This window comes from Fukomys damarensis, unplaced genomic scaffold (genome assembly GCF_012274545.1).
Source record: "Fukomys damarensis isolate Sample0158 unplaced genomic scaffold, DMR_v1.0_HiC HiC_scaffold_3, whole genome shotgun sequence".
Lineage (NCBI taxonomy): Eukaryota > Metazoa > Chordata > Mammalia > Rodentia > Bathyergidae > Fukomys > Fukomys damarensis.
The window spans coordinates 31,014,672-31,030,415 of record NW_022900915.1 but is presented as its reverse complement, the minus strand read 5'-3'; the positions used below and the strand labels follow the sequence as shown (position 1 = coordinate 31,030,415).

Here is a 15,744-nt window from a genome sequence, read left to right as displayed (position 1 = left end):
GAACTAGCAGAAAGAATCAACAACTGGGATCTCATCTTATTAAAAAGCTGCTGCACTGCAAAAGAGACCATCAACAGAACTAAGAGACAACCTACAATGTTGCTCTTCAAACAAAGGACTATTATCTAGGATGTATAAAGAACTCAAAACAATCAGCCCACCCAAATATAAAGACCCTATTCAAAAATGGGCATCTGAAATGAAAAGCAATTTTTCAGACAAAGAAGTAAAATAAGCAAGTAAATATATTAAAAAAAATGTTCCACATCACTGGTCATTCGAGAGATGCAGATGAAAACAACACTGAGATTTCACCTCAACCCATAAAGAATGGCTGCTATCAAGAAATCACACAATAATAAATGTTGGCAGGGTTGTGGGCAGAAAGGAACCCTTCTCCATTGTTGGTGGGAGTGCAGACTGGTGCAACCCCTATAGAAATCAATCTGGAGATACCTCAAAGATCTGGTACTAAAGGTTCCATTTGATCCAGCCATCCCTCTGCTGGATATCTTTCCAAAAGAATTAAAAGAATCATACCACAGTGATATATGCACACCCATGTTTGTAGCGGCACAGTTTATAATAGCTAAAACTTGGAAAAAGCCCATTTGCCCATCAATTGGAAACTGGATAAATAAGATATGGTTTTTTATATAAAAAGGAACACTACTCATCCATAAAGAATTAGAAATTAGATTCATTCATAGGAAAATGGATACATATTGAGGACATACTCCTAAGTGAAATAAATGTCACACGTGTAAATACCAAATAGTTTCTCTGGTGTGGAAAACTATAACAGTACATTAGACCCCAATGAGATAATTGACCATGTGAAATAGGAAGAAAAGGGCTAAAGGTGTAGGGGAAGTGGGAAAGGTAGGGGAAAGGAAATAAGGGAAAAGAGAAAAATATGAGAAAATGAAAAAATGGAAAGGAAGTGTAAAGGGGGAGGCGAGAAGGGGTGAAGGGAGGGCAGGGACAAGGGGAAAATTGGGAACAAAAGGTGCAAGATCCCAATAATCAATGTAACTGTACTGTATACCTAAAATGTACCAATAAACAATAAAAATACAGATAACAATATTATACTCTTTAATTACAAAACACATGAAAAACATGAAAAGTTTTCTTAACTCTGAGCATAAGGAGACCGGGGTTAAATGAATTCTTATTACATATAACAATATCCAAATACAGAACAATGTGAAAAGTAATATTTTAAAAAACCTGTCCATAAAATATATGTATCTATTTCCCTCCTGTATCCCTTTCCTGATTTCAGGTGAAATGAATTAATCTGATCTACTTCTCTGTTCCTCGCTCCTCGGCACCATTGGTCTAATCAAAATCCCTGTTTTGATCAGATTGTTTCGTGGTCTGATTATTGTCCTCTCTGCTTTCCACAGAACACCATTCTAATGTGTGTACACTTTCCACTGGGCCTTCATAAAATATTTTATGTTTGTGTGCACAGGAATCTCTTAAACTTGCATATATAATATTGTGGTAGGTTATTTTTTCTATTTGTACTTTCTTCACTCACGATGATGTAAATTACACTTTTTCTTCATCATCTTTTCAGTTGCTTCTCTGTCCTCTCAAAAACAGAAATTTGTGCCATCACGTACAAAAGGCTGTAGTGAGCAGTTTTGTTCCTGACCTACATTTTCTTCACTCACGATGATGTAAATTACACTTTTTCTTCATCATCTTTTCAGTTGCTTCTCTGTCCTCTCAAAAACAGAAATTTGTGTGCTCGCTTCGGCAGCACATATACTAAAAACAGAAATTTGTGCCATCACGTACAAAAGGCTGTAGTGAGCAGTTTTGTTCCTGATCTATGAAACTGTCAGCAAATTTCTGCAGGAAGCATAAAATGTTAAAAATATATTACACTTTTTCTTCATCATCTTTTCAGTTGCTTCTCTGTCCTCTCAAAAACAGAAATTTGTGTGCTCGCTTCGGCAGCACATATACTAAAAACAGAAATTTGTGCCATCACGTACAAAAGGCTGTAGTGAGCAGTTTTGTTCCTGATCTATGAAACTGTCAGCAAATTTCTGCAGGAAGCATAAAATGTTAAAAATATAGAAGGAAAATTGTTTTTAAAATATGAAGTTTATCCCAGCAAAGAAGAAGCCAATATTCTAGAATTCATGGTTAAAACAACATTAAGAGTGCCTATTTATTACATCTACTTCATATGGGAAGAAGAAAATGTATGAAGTGTTCTATTTGTGTCAGAGCCCATATAAAGGAAATATCAGGAGTATTTCAAAATAAACAGCCAGAAATCAATTTTATGAAAATTCATGCAAGACTAATATGTACTAATCTGTGAAATTTTATTACAGGACATAAATGTTGATGGGAATAAACCAAGAATCCTAACATAGTTTTGGATGGTAGGATTCAGTGTTTGAATAGTGTCAGTTCCACCAAATTCTTCCATGTCTACACAGAAGCAAATACAAAATATCACTAAAATTTTTTATGAAATTTCTTAAGGTAATACTAATGTTCAGCTTTAAGGGAAAATATCTAATAATGACAAAAATTTATAGAAAAAGAAAAATAGTAAGGAACAATTTATGCTATGAGAATTAAAATATAGCACCAGTATATTTGGAAAAGGTATATAAAGGTTTTCAGATGTTTTCAATGCAAAAATGCTAAGTACTTGAAGAGATAGAAATGTTTGACCTAATTTAAACTCTATGCAATATTTACTTGTATCAAAACATCACATGATACCTCATTAATATGTCCAATTAAGGTACAAGTTCTACAAAGAATTTAATACTAAAGTTTTAAACCATAAAACATTAAAATAAACTATAATAGCTAAACTATAAAGCTAGAATGATTAAAATGAAAAAATATTGATGAAAAATATGTGTATAATCATCAAAAATAAAATTATAAAAACATACAAATATAAACATGAATTTAATATGATAGAGATATAAAAGGTAATTCAAATCTACAAATAAAGAATACATCTTGGGGAAATAACATGCAGTTAGAGAAAAATCTTAAAACATTTTCTTTAATTTTGGTGCCTCATTATATGCAAAGGTATTTCTAGTAGATTTTAGATATATTTAAATCATGATTTTTATAGAAAATGGAATACTACTCAGCCATAAAGTATGAGAAATTAGAGTCATTCATAGGAAAATGGATGCATAGTGTGGTCATATTCTTAAGTGAAATAAATAAGACACACATGTGTAAATACCAAATAGTTTCTCTAGTGAAAAACTAAATGTGTAAATAAGATCCAAATGGTATAATTGACAATGTGAAATAGGAAGAAAAGGGCTAAAGGTATAGGGGAAGTGGGAAGGGTAGAGGAAAGGAAATAAGGGAAAAGAAAAAATATGAGAAGATGAAAAAATGGAAATGAAGTACTTGTAAATAGGGAAGGAAGGAGGGGGTGAAGGGAGGGCAGGGGTAAGGGAAAAAAATGAGAATCAAGATCTGTCATGTAAAGGTACAAGATCTCACTGATGAATGTAACTGTACTGTAAATCTAAAAAGTACCAATAAACTCAGTGAGAAAAAAAATCACGAATTTGATAGAATAACCTACACCCTATTAGGTAATTATCTTGGAATGATGAAAATTTGCCTAAATCAAATAAAGAATTCAAAAGCCAACATAATCAAAAAGGTTTAACAACTTTAATTGCCAGGAAAATACAAATTAAAACCACAATGAAATACCACTTCACACATGATCAGTAAAAAAAGTTTATCTTAGTTCATTAAAAAGAAAGATTTGTGTTATTATCTACCCTTGATCTTAGCCAAAAGGCCAAAAAAGCGATGATTTGTGTTATTATTTGTTTCTGTTTTTTAAGAATCTTCTTGGTTTATATCTTGTATACTGAATAACTGCGCTGAAGACAGTGATACTCAGTGTAAAAGCTATTGTTATTCTCTTTATTCTTTGATTATGAAACTTTGTTTTATTTTTCATAAAATAAAAACAATTTTAAAAAGAATTATCAAAAAGAAGGAAACAAAGGAACCCCTTACAATGTTGGTAGGAATGTACATTAATACAACTTTTGTGGAAAACTATGTGGATTCCTTAAAAATTTCACAATAGAACTACTAACTTATCCAACTTATCCAGCAGTCCCACTACTGAACATTTACCTAAAGGAAATGCAATCTGTATGTCAAGAAATTATCTCTCTCTCTCTCTCTCTCTCTGTGTTTGTTGTGGCATTTTTCACAATAACCAAGATATGGAATCAACCTAGTTTCCATGAACAGATAAATAAAGAAAATCTAGTACATGTACAGTGGAATACTATTGAGGCAGTAAAACAAATGGAATCCGATCACTTGCAACACCAGTGAACTTAGAGAACATTTCATTAAGTAAATTAAAACAGGCCTAGAAAGGAAAATGCAAGATGCTTTCACTCATATATAGAGTTTAAAAAGATGGATCTCATAGAAATAAAGTAAAATAATGATTACCAGGGGATGGGGAGATGTTTATGAGACAGTGAGGCAGGAGCAACAATTTCAAGAAATCTATTAGGGAACAAAATGACTGCAGCTAATAGAAATGTTTACTTTTCTTGAAAACCAGGGACAGAGTAGATTTTGGTCTTGCCACCACAAAGAATTAGAAGTATGTGTAATAATGCATGTGCTAATAAAATAGATGTTGCCATGTCATGCTGTATATTCACTCTCTAAAATATGTTGTGCAAAACATATGTGTTACATAAAATTTAAATATATATTTAATAACTGAAAATAGGTACTTACAAATGATTTATTTATTAGGGGAAAAGGAAGACATAAATAAAAGACAGAAAGAGAGGGACACAAATATTAATAATATCTGTCTCAGATAAAAGTAAATCTATTATCCATCATAAATACTAAAACACCCATTATAGATTTCATAAATAAGACAAAGAAAAGCAATCTAATAAATTAGACAAACATGTAAATGGGTAATTTCTGAGGAATAATTTCAGAAATACAGAAGAAGTAACTACATGCTTACCCTCATTGATTACCTTATCCTTACTGGTCGCTGAGTAAATACAAAGGAGTTGTTAGCCATCAGATTTGCAAAAAACAATTCAGAAGATGATGACAAACAACTGGTAAGATGTGGGCAAATAAGCATCTATTTGCAAATACAAATAGTCACTATAGACATTTAAGAAGACGCCGGGCCTGTGACTGCAGAAGGGACAATGAAGGTGGAGGGGCAGAGAAGCACAGGTCTGCACTTGTCTGTGCTTGAGAGCATTGTTTGTAACATTTGAGAGAAACAGAATCAAGATGCGCTATAAACACGTACAAAATCCCCACAAGGAATACAAACATATCCTAATAAACACGTACTCCTGAATGCAAACATATACTATAAACATGTATCAGTAAAAAATTGGAAAAAATTGGAGGTGCAGTGCACCCAATAGAATTCCTTTCTGTTTATGCAAGAGACACACGTGTGTGTGCTCAAGCACGCACGGCATCTCCAGGAGCAAAGGTGCCCAGGTGGTAATAATTACCTGAGTGGGACGCGTGAGATGAAAGAGGTGGTGATGAGTGGCACAGGAAAGACCTTTTTTATTTTTCTTGGTACCGGGGATTGAACTCGGGTCCTTGCTCTTACAAGGCAGGCCACCGAACCGCCAAGCTAAATCCCCGGCCCAGGAAAGACTTTTATTCTATGCTATATCCTGTGGATTTTCTTAAACCTCAATCATTCATTACATTTAATGTAATTATTAACCAAAAATTTTAAAACGTGGTAGTTAAGTGAAAAAAGCCGTACACGGATAAATATCACACGGTTTCTCTTCTACAAGGAATTAAAACTTAATTAATTGGGGAAGCTACAACAAGAAATTAGAAGGCAGATATCTGGAGAAGGGGAAGAGGATTGGGGTGGAGGAAAGCATGGGGGAGTAGAGGAACTGCAGATGATCTAGACAGATTAAATACCGACAAGGGAAGAGTTGGTTGAACGGAATTCCTAGTTTGGGTCCGTCGAGGAATCATCATGCTAATTTCTATGCTGTTCATTCCAGTTTACATTCCCACCAGTAATGTAGGAGAATTCCTTCTCCCTGGCAGCCTCACCAGCATTGACTGATTTCTTGCTTATAGCTCTTCTTTCTGGAGTAATAGGAAATTTCATATTTTTAAAAATTAATAGCATATACCAATTTCTAAAAACAAATCTCACCATTCTATATCACTAATGTGCTCTAATAAAATTTTTAGTAATTAAAAGAAAAAGAATAAAAGGGATAGTTCAGTGAAGTAGCTGTTTACTGTTACTGGTGTTCGATGACATCTTTTAGTAGGAGACTAAACATGCTTTGGACACTGCATAAAGTAGTAATATCATTGCGTTGAAAAATGCAGGGTTTATTTTTGGTTGAGGCATTTAATTTATCTCAGTGTGTCATTTTATTTATTTGTTTAAGCGGAACATCTCCACTGCAGAAAAGGTGATCTGGTTGTTTCTCAGAAGGAGGAAGAAAGATCTGCCACACTCCCTCTTCTCTTAGAACAGGAATGGAAAAGAAGGGACTCGGGGTGGGGGTAGGGGTGGAGCCAGGGCAAGAGCTTTTGTGTGCAGCTGCAGGGATTCCTGCCTAGGATTTCATTGTGGCTGCTCTGAAAGAGCAGAGAGAGAGAGAGAGAGTCGTCAAAACGCCTGAATAGAGGGAACATTTTTATTGAACCATCTACTGGGAGAAGTTAATTGAGCAATGGAACATGACAGTTCAATAGGTGAGATTATCAGAAGAAAACTGCCCCCCCAGGGCAGGGGTCTCAGATGGGTGCCTGAGCTTTTCTGAGAAAAGTGATTGCTTCGTGGTACAAATATAATTGCCCCCTATTGTTGCATTGCTCTTAAATGAATCCCATCCAGCCCCTTAATATGACAAACAGGGAAGGCTGGTATCCCCAGGGGTTGACATTTACATCAGATGTTGAACCATGTGTGGGACTACAAGGATTTGAAGGGAATCTGTCCTTTGTCTGGTTATACCAAAGAATCCTCTCTAGGTTGATTCAGTAGGACTTTTGATTAACACAAAATTTGAAGAATGTCATACTTTATTTCAAAAAGGCCAAAATAATTTAATCTCAGAAAAACAATAAGCTGTTAATATGAGAACACATATGACTCTATGGGGAAAGAGCTTTCCAATTTGTTAATGCATTAATTATTAACCAATATGTTAATACATATTAAAGGACAGGATATGATGTTGGGAGCTGTTATTTAAGGACATTGCAAGAACACATATGACTCTATGGGGAAAGAGCTTTCCAATTTGTTAATGCATTAATTATTAACCAAGATGTTAATACATATTAAAGGACAGGATATGATGTTGGGAGCTGTTATTTAAGGACATTGCAGTTCTGGTACACAAAATATCTTAAATTTTTAACATGTTTAAGCAGATTGACAACCTAGTTAGCTGGGATCTTCCCAGCTGGAAATAACTGAAAGCCAAGTTTAAACGATGGTATTTACAGGTTCACACATCTGGAAATCCAGAGGCAGGGCAAGCTGCAGGGTTGATTTAATCTAATGTTTTCAGTGCTGTTTCATTGTAATTCTCTATGCAACTGTCTTCAATAATAGAAATGTTTTCTATCAGCACTACCCACTGGAAGCTATGAGGCTATTGAGTTATCTGTGCTATTAGAAATAAGTTTTAAGATTTTGCTTAATCTGTGATAAGTTAAATTGAAATCAAATAACCACATATGGTTTTTTGTTTTGTGTTGGATGGAGAAAATTCTACATTATTCCCCCTACACACTAAATGACAGCATTTGTAACACAGGTATAATGTGTGGACTTCAGCCAGTCAGATCTGAAGTCACTCAAGACAAGGAATCATGATGAGAGTTCTTACAGAGGAGCAAATGCCAAGTTTTTCATGTTTCATTGGCTAAAATTAAATTACAATCCCATTCCTGAACTGATAAAGCTGTGAAAGATTATAAAATCATTAGGTCTCCTGGGGCTTTTCCTATAAGAGGAATGGGACTGGCTTTTTTCTGTGGATTGTAGGCTGGGTGAGTGCAGGTGGCAACTATCGATATATGAGTTATGGGATGAAACGGAGCTAGATGTTGGGAAAGCAACTAATCATATTTCTTTTTTTCTTCAAATTGCAACTTGTACCAAATGGTTAGGAAGAGGCAAGTGTCTACATCTTGGATTTTTTGCCAGTGCTTTGTGCCTAACATCCCACTCTGTGAAAGTTGTGGGGAAAATGCTCTCCTTAAAAGCACTCTACTTCCTGTCTCTCCTTAATTTGTTCTTTCCAGGAGTCTCCCCTGACACACCCTTAAAAGCATTCTTCTTGGTAGGCTGGCTGAAGTGACTGCCATCTGCACCCTTTTCTATTCTTCTGTGCACCAACTGTATTACCTAACAGTTAAAATACTTGGGACCGGAAACCACGAAACTTTCGTCACATCCTCATAAACTCTTACTGCTGTTTTGAGACAGCCAAAGTTGGCTTCTTGCAGTTGTCCAGCATGCTCACTCTGAAGGCAACTCCTTAGTAGGACCCTCCAGGTCAGCACTGAGAAATTTGTTCTTGCCAGGAGTCTCCCCTGAAACATCCATATCTCCTGGTATTTGTCTTGTTTTGTGATATTGTAGGATTCCCTTCTTCTAGATCTTAGCCTTTATTGGACTCTTGTTTTTACCTTATTGATTTCTTGCTTATAGCTCTTCTTTCTGGAGTAATAGGAAATTTCATATTTTTAAAAATTAATAGCATATACCAATTTCTAAAAACAAATCTCACCATTCTATATCACTAATGTGCTCTAATAAAATTTTTAGTAATTAAAAGAAAAAGAATAAAAGGGATAGTTCAGTGAAGTAGCTGTTTACTGTTACTGGTGTTCAATGACATCTTTTAGTAGGAGACTAAACATGCTTTGGACACTGCATAAAGTAGTAATATCATTGCGTTGAAAAATGCAGGGTTTATTTTTGGTTGAGGCATTTAATTTATCTCAGTGTGTCATTTTATTTATTTGTTTAAGCGGAACATCTCCACTGCAGAAAAGGTGATCTGGTTGTTTCTCAGAAGGAGGAAGAAAGATCTGCCACACTCCCTCTTCTCTTAGAACAGGAATGGAAAAGAAGGGACTCGGGGTGGGGGTAGGGGTGGAGCCAGGGCAAGAGCTTTTGTGTGCAGCTGCAGGGATTCCTGCCTAGGATTTCATTGTGGCTGCTCTGAAAGAGCAGAGAGAGAGAGAGAGAGTCGTCAAAACGCCTGAATAGAGGGAACATTTTTATTGAACCATCTACTGGGAGAAGTTAATTGAGCAATGGAACATGACAGTTCAATAGGTGAGATTATCAGAAGAAAACTGCCCCCCCAGGGCAGGGGTCTCAGATGGGTGCCTGAGCTTTTCTGAGAAAAGTGATTGCTTCGTGGTACAAATATAATTGCCCCCTATTGTTGCATTGCTCTTAAATGAATCCCATCCAGCCCCTTAATATGACAAACAGGGAAGGCTGGTATCCCCAGGGGTTGACATTTACATCAGATGTTGAACCATGTGTGGGACTACAAGGATTTGAAGGGAATCTGTCCTTTGTCTGGTTATACCAAAGAATCCTCTCTAGGTTGATTCAGTAGGACTTTTGATTAACACAAAATTTGAAGAATGTCATACTTTATTTCAAAAAGGCCAAAATAATTTAATCTCAGAAAAACAATAAGCTGTTAATATGAGAACACATATGACTCTATGGGGAAAGAGCTTTCCAATTTGTTAATGCATTAATTATTAACCAAGATGTTAATACATATTAAAGGACAGGATATGATGTTGGGAGCTGTTATTTAAGGACATTGCAGTTCTGGTACACAAAATATCTTAAATTTTTAACATGTTTAAGCAGATTGACAACCTAGTTAGCTGGGATCTTCCCAGCTGGAAATAACTGAAAGCCAAGTTTAAACGATGGTATTTACAGGTTCACACATCTGGAAATCCAGAGGCAGGGCAAGCTGCAGGGTTGATTTAATCTAATGTTTTCAGTGCTGTTTCATTGTAATTCTCTATGCAACTGTCTTCAATAATAGAAATGTTTTCTATCAGCACTACCCATTGGAAGCTATGAGGCTATTGAGTTATCTGTGCTATTAGAAATAAGTTTTAAGATTTTGCTTAATCTGTGATAAGTTAAATTGAAATCAAATAACCACATATGGTTTTTTGTTTTGTGTTGGATGGAGAAAATTCTACATTATTCCCCCTACACACTAAATGACAGCATTTGTAACACAGGTATAATGTGTGGACTTCAGCCAGTCAGATCTGAAGTCACTCAAGACAAGGAATCATGATGAGAGTTCTTACAGAGGAGCAAATGCCAAGTTTTTCATGTTTCATTGGCTAAAATTAAATTACAAGCCCATTCCTGAACTGATAAAGCTGTGAAAGATTATAAAATCATTAGGTCTCCTGGGGCTTTTCCTATAAGACGAATGGGACTGGCTTTTTTCTGTGGATTGTAGGCTGGGTGAGTGCAGGTGGCAACTATCGATATATGAGTTATGGGATGAAACGGAGCTAGATGTTGGGAAAGCAACTAATCATATTTCTTTTTTTTCTTCAAATTGCAACTTGTACCGAATGGTCAGGAAGAGGCAAGTGTCTACATCTTGGATTTTTTGCCAGTGCTCTGTGCCTAACATCCCACTCTGTGAAAGTTGTGGGGAAAATGCTCTCCTTAAAAGCACTCTACTTCCTGTCTCTCCTTAATTTGTTCTTTCCAGGAGTCTCCCCTGACACACCCTTAAAAGCATTCTTCTTGGTAGGCTGGCTGAAGTGACTGCCATCTGCACCCTTTTCTATTCTTCTGTGCACCAACTGTATTACCTAACAGTTAAAATACTTGGGACCGGAAACCACGAAACTTTCGTCACATCCTCATAAACTCTTACTGCTGTTTTGAGACAGCCAAAGTTGGCTTCTTGCAGTTGTCCAGCATGCTCACTCTGAAGGCAACTCCTTAGTAGGACCCTCCAGGTCAGCACTGAGAAATTTGTTCTTGCCAGGAGTCTCCCCTGAAACATCCATATCTCCTGGTATTTGTCTTGTTTTGTGATATTGTAGGATTCCCTTCTTCTAGATCTTAGCCTTTATTGGACTCTTGTTTTTACCTTATTTTGTCTTATTCTTGTAGTATTAGGGATAGAGGCCTGGATCTTCAATTGAGCTGCATCCTCAACCTCTTTTTTTTTTAAGAAAAATTTTAAACTTTGAAATAGAGTCTTGCTGTGCATGGTTTGAGTTTGCAAGCCTCACACCTCAGTGTTGTAGAGTGCTGGGATTACACACAATTACCACTGTGCTCAGCTTAGTTTCTATATTTGCTTGTCTTTCTTTCCTATCAGACTGAAGGTCTACCAGGGGAGGGAGGGGATCTTGTTTTCCATAGACATTATAAGCAGTTGATATATATTCAAACAGCCATGATTTTTTTGTTTTTGTTTTTGTTTTTTGAGGCAGGGTATCACTATGTAGTTGAGACTGTCCTGGAACTCACTATGTAGCCCAGGCTGGTCTCAAACTCACAGTGATCCTCCTGCCTCAGCCTCCCTAGTGCTGGAATTACAGGTGTGTGCCACCACTCCTGGTTCAAATAGCCATGATTTAATTCTCAACAACTTCTAAAAACATACTACTTTCTAAATTAAAGACTGACTTCTAACTTGGTTTTCAGGATTTGGGCCACTAATATTGGCAAGATCTACTTGGTTTAGAGCTTTGTGGTACTTTGAACTTTGGAGAATCTAAAGAATTTCATTTTTATCATCTGTATGCAACCCAGTAGAGGTATTTTTTCCACATAGCACATCTCATATGAAAGGGTGGAAATCCTCTGAAAAGTAGGCAAGCCACTGAAGTAGATCACAAATCCCTAGATAAAAATATTTTTGAGTGAGTCTTACTCTGTTTTTATTCAATACAGCATGCCTTACAATCATCATTTGCCTTGTATTGATTGCAAAAAACAAAACTTCAGGCTCTTTTTTACTTTACCATTAATTAAAAGTTCTAAGGATTTAAGGTATAATAGATAAATAAATTTGGCCTTATCATTGTCATTCATCATGCATATCTGCTGGACTATAAAAGTCCAGCATTCCCAGCAATATAAAACTTCAAATCTTAAAGCCTTTCCCTTGTCTAGAGGAATTCATTTCTCTAGTGCAGAACTAAAAATGGGTATTGTACATTTTCCTATGCATATATCACCACATATATGCAGTTGTAGGTTATTTTAGTCCTTTATTTTTAAAACATATTTTATAAACATACTAAAGACAAAAGCTGAGAATATAAGAAAATAACCGTGAAGGCATACATTTGAGTTTAGAAAATCTGCTGGTCTGAAGTTGTTGTTGTTTTTTTACTTCAATGGAAGCTCATAGAGGGATAACACTGGATACCCTGGAATTTCATCTGTTATTGATTTGTGGAACACACACACACACACACACACACACACACACACAGCCTGATGCTACAAATACATGTAAAATAACTCGAAGAAACAAATTTTACACACCAGCTGTCGAGACATAATGATTAAAAAACAGTATTGGGAACCCCAAAAGAGGTACATAATAAAAAGCTTCTAATTTGATTTAAACCATATTAAGTAAGGTAGATTGACCTTTAATTATAGAGAAAGAACACTGAAAAAATATACACATAATCTGCATAGTTTCATTCTTATTTATTTATAGAACACGCATCCATGCAGCAAATACTTATTATGCAATTACGATATTCTCGACATAGATCTCTACCCATAGGCAGCCCATAGTCTGATAGAGGGAGCAGCTACAGCCATAAGCAAATATTATACAATATCATTGATGTTATTTCCTCCTTTTTTTTTCTGGTACCAGGAATCGAGCTCAGGACCTTGTGCTTGCCAGACAGGCACAGCTCCACTGAGCTAAATCCCTGGCCCTTATTGACATTATTCAAGAGAAAGCTGCATTATGTGGAGGGGGCTCCAGCCCTTTCTTCTCTCTTTCTGCTTCCCGGCTACCATGAGATGAGCAGCTTCCTGTGCCAGCTTCTTCGGCTACAATGTTCTGCCATCCACAGGCCCAAAGGCCAGAGGCCCAATGAGTTATGGACAGACACCTGAAGACATGAGCCAAAGGAAAATGTTCTTCTTTATAAGAGTGTTACAGTAGGTATTTGTCACCCTCTCACAAAGCTGAGTAACATGCATGCTATCTCTGTGCTTATGGATGTGGATGCCTGGTGACGCTCAAGGTATTGGTCTAGTTCAGCCTAGTTTTTTCAATAAATTCGTTGTGTGAGCCAATGTAGGCCAGATGCAAGAAGACATCTCAAACCTTTTTACTTCACTTAAAAAGCAAGAAAGTATTTTAAATAAGAAATGAAGGCCACTATTAAGAGTGAATTTGCTGCCTTTTAAATTCTGCCTGACACAACTTACCATTCTGCAATTCTGTTTTCAGCTCTTTTTGTTCATTCTCCACAGGGAGTTAAGTTTGCAGGACAGGCCTATTAGAAGAGAAAAATCTTTGTTAATTTGCGCTACTTCCATTAAAAACTGTGATATTTCTTAGTCCAAAACACTATTGTTTTTACTGAACAATTAAACTTGAGTAAGGAGATAAATAGTTGTATCATTTTTATCAGTTAATTTGTAACATTTGCTCTTTCTCTTTTTCTTTGTTAGGCTCTTTCTATCTATCCCATTTATTCCTGACACCAAAGCCTAAATTAAAAATAATGGAACTCAAAAAGTGAAGAATTTTAGAATAATAGATACATAAAATAAAGAATATCAGAGCAGTTCCTTTTTTTAGCAGGTAAATCTATGGACCTTCTCCTCACCCATGTGTATCAGTAAAGAGTTTCAGAGACCATTGGTGCACCAAATTGTTACCTAAAAATATTGGTCCAGTACACAACATCATCATTTAGATAACCCAAATAAATATTCCCCAGAATGATAGAACTATTGCTTCCTTTCCTTTATCGCCAAAGTAAAGTCATCCAGCATTAGGAATTTATCATACATAGGATAATGGATTATGCCACTACATACACAAATCGCTCCACACCTTAAAATAATTTTCACTAGAGAAACATCACTCGGAGTGCATTTGTTCCTCTTATCTGATGCTGTACTCTCAACTCTGTTCAGCAAATATTGACTGACATTCTCAGATTTGCTCAATCAAGAGCATGAATAAAGTTCATCAGTCCATGAGCTGGAGATGCCATGAAAAACTCTGAACAAAGTAGCAATTTGTTTAATGCATTCATAACACATTCTTAAAATGTGATGAGAACTCAAGAACACAGAAAGGTAAACTAAAAATTGTTTTTTTTTGTAAATATGTGTAAAGTGGGTGGATCAACATGTTTACTCCAGGTTATTCTCCCTGAAAACTACTTCCTAGCTGTGAAACAATAGTAGCTTCAAACAAAAAAAAACCTGATAATATGAATATTATCCAAGGCCAAATATGAAGGATGAATCTTGGTTTCATCATTGCTGTTTATATGTTCTAGCAACAGCTCCTTTGAATGTGATTGGATTTATATATTTTACTTATGCACATATATATACATATATTCACAAATTCTGCATATACCAATGGAGATCATCTTGTGATCACTGAAAACTTTGGATCAAAATACTTTGAGATTATGTGTCCATGCTCTTAGTTTTGTACACAGTTTCTACCTCTTCTAGTTATTTTCAAACTATGTTGTGTACACTAGTACTGGTATTATACATGCTGCGACATGACTTTATCTGGAATCTTCTATTTACAGCTATCCTTAGCCTCTGCAGACTGTCCCACAGGAAGAAAGAAACATTCACCGGTGTGAACAGGTTTTCAATGCAGATCCAAAAAGGTTTGCAACTTGCCAGACTACATTTCCATAGATGTAACCAGTCTGCATATGAGATAATTGTGTAATCAAATATATTGTTTGATCCTGCATATAAGTACATTTTTAAATGTTAGAGATATTGTAATAATAAGTAATCCATCTTTTAAAAGAATACCTGCTACTGGTAACTTTGCCATTTTCCAGATATAAATTTTTAAGTTCCATGACAGTAGAATGTGTTGTAAAAGTTGGTGATAACCTTTGGGTCCAGGCAAATTGTAATGTCACCTCAAACTTACTTGGAGGGAGGAATAGAGACAGGTTCATGCCCCGAAATTATTGACAAATTCAATTGGCCACCTGCCCAAAATAATCTCCCTTAAAAACCAATTCTCATTTCATTCTACTTATCTGGGGAAGAAACTTCGATGAATGTTTCCCCAAGCACATGCCTCTTTTACTTAATATCACCTCTTCCCACAGCTGTGATCGGAACACCCTTTACGTTTTATATCTCTAGTATGTGCCTTCCATCATTCAGGATTCATACTGTCTAGGACATGCTAGGTTGCTGAAAGTCATCTTCTCACCCCTGTGGCCTCTCTCTGGTCATTGGGCCCTGTGGTGCTTAACACTCACCTTGGGATTCTAATTATTTTTAAGTATTGATCTCTCTCACTAAATTGGACATTTCAAAAGAGAAGGATTAAGCAACTATTAACTATTATCTCTTTACTTGAAAATCATTTCTCACAGAGGTGACAAGTTGGTGCAGCA

At 36.0% G+C, this 15,744-nt stretch overlaps 2 long non-coding RNA genes across 2 annotated transcripts in view; one reads left to right on the top strand and one right to left on the bottom strand.

Moving 5' to 3' along the window:
* Nucleotides 1–13,049: 13,049 nt before the first annotated feature.
* LOC104862088 lies at nucleotides 13,050–14,220 on the bottom strand. The gene is made up of 3 exons (XR_780181.2): nucleotides 14,184–14,220; nucleotides 13,550–13,617; nucleotides 13,050–13,227 (listed from the first exon to the last, which is right to left on the bottom strand). It is a non-coding gene; the product is annotated as an uncharacterized LOC104862088 (long non-coding RNA).
* A 697-nt stretch (nucleotides 14,221–14,917) lies between these two features.
* LOC117287333 overlaps nucleotides 14,918–15,744 on the top strand; it is a 51,786-nt gene continuing 50,959 nt past the window's right edge. The window contains exon 1 of the long non-coding RNA XR_004518577.1: nucleotides 14,918–14,988. This is a non-coding gene — a long non-coding RNA (uncharacterized LOC117287333). The remainder of the gene's footprint in view (nucleotides 14,989–15,744) is intronic.